At 44.5% G+C, this 5029-nt stretch overlaps 1 pseudogene across 1 annotated transcript; it reads left to right on the forward strand.

Moving 5' to 3' along the window:
• Positions 1-1334: 1334 nt before the first annotated feature.
• Positions 1335-1958, forward strand: LOC105548315 (annotated as a pseudogene). Its single transcript, XR_001007372.1, has one exon. The product of XR_001007372.1 is annotated as a 60S ribosomal protein L17 pseudogene (transcript).
• Positions 1959-5029: the final 3071 nt, after the last annotated feature.

The following is a 5029-nucleotide window of genomic DNA, read 5'->3' on the forward strand; positions in this document are numbered from 1 at the left end:
CTTTCCAAAGTGATTATTTCATTGAACTATCACAAGAGTCTTCAAAGAATAAAGATACGTATTCAATCAAGATCTCTTGGGCATCTGTTGCTTGCCAGGCACTACAGTGGGTGGTCATGGGGAAACTGAGACACATGAGAGGCATGACTGCAGGATCACTTGACTCCAGTAACAACACTGCAGCAGGGTTAGGGGTAAGTAGTATCTCTCTTCCACTTAGCCACGCAGGGATCCAGGCTGACAGTCATTCTTCCTCCAACGCTTGGCTCCTAAGGTCTTGCTAGGGGTGATAGCCCCAGTCAGCCAGGAGAAAAATGCTGAGAAAAGTATGTGAGGGAGTTTTGAATGTGTCGTCTCCTCTCATGTTGTGCTGGAGAAAAACTTCAGTCCCTTGGTCACACTAAGAGCAGTGAAGATAGGAGGGTGGTCTACTTCTGTTCCCAGTATTGAGAGAGCTGTTGATTTTGGAATAGGGCACAGTCTTTAGCACAGGTCAAAATCCCTTCCCTGAGGGAGGATGAGCCATAAGTTTCTTTCTAGTTCCAACTTGTATTTAGACATTCACTCTGAAAGTCACCTGCAATCATGGTAAATGGCCGTTACTAAAGGCAAAATCATTTCCTAGGATTAAGCATGAAGATTCCATTGTAAGCACAAAGTCACAGTTTTTCTTAAGGAAATCCTCAGAGATGATCAAGGATATGAGGACAGGTAGGCTGGGGAAGAGTTACAGCAGCTACGTCTTGTTGCCCTCACACTAATTCACAGAGATCTCTGCTCTCCAACCTCTATGCTCCATAGTTCCTTAAATGCTGCACAAGAAGTCCTGGGCTTGTAGACACCACGGTTAGCATTCTTCAAGAGGCCTTGGCCCTTCAAGATCCTACCCAAAAGAAAGGGACAAGCAAGTTTATCTTGGTTGTGATCTGCAGAGAGCCAGAAAGACCTTGGCTCCCACTTTCTCAGATAAATTGGAAAGGAGCAGAAATTGGTTCTTGTGGAAATAATATTCTCTTCAGGCCAGAAGGATAGCAGATGAAACAGAAATTCTCAAAACCCTTTCTCCCAGGATTCCTTCTTGGGATCCAGGAAGCAGAGCTGGTGATGAAGACAGTGAGGTGGAACCCTGAGGACTATTTTGGGGGCACATCAGGTCAGGGAAGGCTATAAGTTGATGCCCAATACTAGACAACCAGGTTATTAGATCTGTTCCCTGGTGAAAAGAGATAGATATTTTCTTCATTTCAAAACTGTTTCACAGTTCCCTTTTTCCTTTTCCTAAAGCAATAATGCACAATTTATTTTTTGGCTTTAAAAAATTGAATGAAGCTCTTTCCCTAAGCAGCCTGAAGTAATCTGTGAAAATGGTTCGCTATTCACTTGACCCGGAGAACCCCACGAAATCACGCAAATCAAGAGGTTCCAATCTTCGTGTTCACTTTAAGAACACTCGTGAAACTGCCCAGGCCATCAAGGGTATGCATATTCGAAAAGCCATGAAGTATCTGAAAGATGTCACTTTACAGAAACAGTGCATACCATTCCGACGTTACAATGGTGGAGTTGGCAGGTGTGTCCAGGCTAAGCAGTGGGGCTGGACACAAGGTCGGTGGCCCAAAAAGAGTGCTGAATTTTTGCGCACATGCTTAAAAACGCAAAGAGTAATGCTGAACTTAAGGGTTTAGATGTAGATTCTCTGGTCATCGAGCATATCCAAGGGAACAAAGCACCTAAGATGCGCCGAAAGACCTACAGAGCTCATGGTCGGATTAACCCATACATGAGCTCTCCCTATCACATTGAGATGATCCTTACTGAAAAGGAACAGATTATTCCTAAACCAGAAGAGGAGGTTGCCCAGAAGAAAAAGATATCCCAGAAGAAACTGAAGAAACAAAAACTTATGGCACGGGAGTAAATTCAGCATTAAAATAAATGTAATTAAAAGAAAAAAAAAATTGAATGAAAAACTTCATATCATGGGTTTTTTTTTTAAATTTTCAGAATCCCTTTTTATCACCTTATTCAAATGCAAATGTTCCCTTGGTCTTTTGAAATAATTTTTTTCTGTAATTTTGAAAAAATTAGCAAAAATAAAAACTTTAAATGTGAATGTTTTCATTTAGAAAATATTTCGAAGTACTGACTGTCATAGCAACCTGAGAGGTGAACAGGGAGGGGTTTTAATTCCTGCCGTTCTCCACAGGACAGAGTTGCTGATATGCTGGAAGGTCCCTGGTCTAATGTAAAGAGCAAGGGCTGGGCCAGGACTCAGTCTTCAATCCACATACCGTGCTCCTTGGCTTCACACTGCAGCAGTGCGTCATGGAACACACAACTGCTTCGAAGGGGTGGGTCATGCCCAGGAGAGGGAAGAAGCTTGCCAACTGGGGGCTCTGAAGTATTATCCAAGGGTGGCCAAACAGCAGGAAGCCAGCATTCCCTCAACAAACTAATTCAACTTCAGCACACATCATGCTTGGCACCAGTCCCCAAGAACAGGCCCAGGAAGAGGCCTTGAGTCCATGCTGACTTTCTTCCTCCTACCCACTCCTTCCAGCCCCATTCCTTTTGCTTTGGGGGCCTCAGAAGCTTTTTTTCTCCACCACTTGCCTCTTTTTGCCATTTCTTTGTGTCCCTTCACCTTCCCTCAACAATTCAAGCCAGGACCCCCAAAAAGCTGTCCATGGGCCACCCATGTTAATGCAGAATCCTGCCTCACAGCTGAAGCAAAGCCTGGCCTAGAGAGGCCAAAGGGACCAGAAATGACATCCCCATAAAGACCCATCGTAATCCCACAGACAGGTCCTGCTGCAGGAGCAGGGCTGCCAAAAAGCAACATTCCTGTTCTCTTTCTTTAGGTCCTGAAGCCCCTGCCCCTCCACCACTGCTGCCTGCGACCACAGTAGCAGGGGGAATTTTACCTCCCCAATAGATGGAGACCATGTGTACCAGGAAGTGTGTATATGCTCATGGATGAGCGAACCTCTCAGGCCTGATTGATGCAAGCAGTCCTTAGCATTCTTCTCCATCCCAGTTTTGATCTGGGAAGGTCAAAGCCACCATTTGGCCCTGCCTTCCTTTACTGCCTAGCCAAATGCACATCTTGAATGATGAGCAACATATGCACACAACGTGTGGGCCAAGGACCATTTTGGTCCCTCCATCAGCAGAATGTAATTCCTTTCCCCAAATCATGCCCATAGCTCACAGTTTTGGTTCTTTCCTGATTGTTTTGTTACTGAGCCTTTAAATAGCTCATCTGACTTCTCCTCTGTCAATCATCTATTCAGGAGGCTTGGTGCCAAGTTTTCATAGATCCATAGTAAGTAAATTTGAATTAAAAAGCATTTATATGCCACCCTTTTGCCAAGGTAGCAACAGTGGATGGAAATGAAATACACATGTTCCTACACTTACAATGGGGTTATGTCCTGAAACCAATTATAAGTCGAAAGTGCACCTAATACCCTGATAAACCCATCATAAAGTCAAAAAGTCATGAAATCATAAGTTGAACCATTGTTAAGTCTGGGACCTGTCTGTAACCAAAAGACAGGCAGAAAGTGGACAAATTTGCTCTGTGGATCTGAACCTTGTGATCCAGCTATGCTGTTGCTCAGCCTTTATTAGCCCCGGAGCCAGGAAAGAAATCAGAGCTCAGCAAACAGAGCCGCCCTTTGGGTTCCTTCTTTCTCCTTCCACCCTTCCTTCTCACCCCCTCCTTTCTCTTTCTCCCTTTCTCTCTCCCTCTGTCTCTGTCTTTTCTCTCTCCTTTCCTTTCTCTCCTTTTCTTATTCTGTCTTCCTTTCTCTCCCTTCTTTCAACCTCTCTCCCCCCACTTTCTCTTTCTCTCTCACCATTTCTAACCTTTTCTCTCTCATTCTTCTTCTCTCCCTTCCTTTTTCCTTTCTCTTTCTCTCCTAGTCTCTTTCTCTCAACTCTTCTCTTTCTCTTTCTTTTTCTCTTTCTCCCAGCTCTTTCCCCCTTCATCCCTCCCTTCTTTTCTCTCTTTCTCTTTATTTCCTTCTTTAAGGTAGTTTCACACTCATGCATTCCTCTGAGGCACTGGCATCCCGCTCCCTGAAGCCCAGAAGGTGAGGGTTTTGGGGAGCAGCCCTGCAAGTGTTTCCTTAGACTCTCCTCCCCTCACTGAAGGCAGCAGACGCCCCATACTCTGGGGAAGCCTCCAGGAAGCCAGCACCCTAGCCCAGGGCAGTCCCTTCCACCCACCACCAGCCTCATTTCCTGCGCACAAGAGGCCTCTGCTGGAAGAAGCAGAACTTCGCACAATCATCCAACAGCTGGCTTGCCTAGTGCTACTCAATTTTATTTTATTTTATTGCTTCTGTAAAATTGGAAAAACCTTACCAAAAAAAGGAATTAGAAATTTCTTCAGCTTTCTGCCTGAATTTTTCTCCTTCAACTCAGGTCATGAAGCCTAATGATTATTTTCCCTTAGTACAGAACGCTTAAGTTGCTCTTTCCTTTTGGCAAGCAGAATGAAAGATTCTTAGGCTTGATCCCTCCAGCCACCACCAGCCTTATCCTTTGAGGAATGATATTGATAAACCAGTATTTACTAAATTTATATCTTTATTTTATTTAATCTTCACTGTGAGATAGTTATTACCATTAATCTCACCTTCAAGATAAGGAAACTGAGGCTTAGAGGTTAAGTGATTGGTCCAAGGCCAGTACTGGGAGGTTCAGTATCAGAGCATGAGCCCATAGCCCTTGCACCACACGCAGCCTTCACACTTACACACGCACATGCACGCACACACAGTTTGGATCTTTGACAAGGCAAAATCTCACTCACATTTGTAAGTTGACTAGTTAAAAATCTTTTCATTCCAATACCAAAAATATGGGTGGGAAGCATGCCAGTCACCCACTTTGGCTTCAGAGCTCATTGTAAAAGAACAGGGGCCCTTCCTTCACCCACTTTGGCAAATTATGTCCCCAACAGCCTTCCTCACTAGAGGTACCATTGCCACAGCAGCATCCCAGCACAAGGAAGTAGGTG

This window comes from Mandrillus leucophaeus, unplaced genomic scaffold (assembly GCF_000951045.1).
Source record: "Mandrillus leucophaeus isolate KB7577 unplaced genomic scaffold, Mleu.le_1.0 Scaffold409, whole genome shotgun sequence".
Taxonomy (NCBI): Eukaryota; Metazoa; Chordata; class Mammalia; order Primates; family Cercopithecidae; genus Mandrillus; species Mandrillus leucophaeus.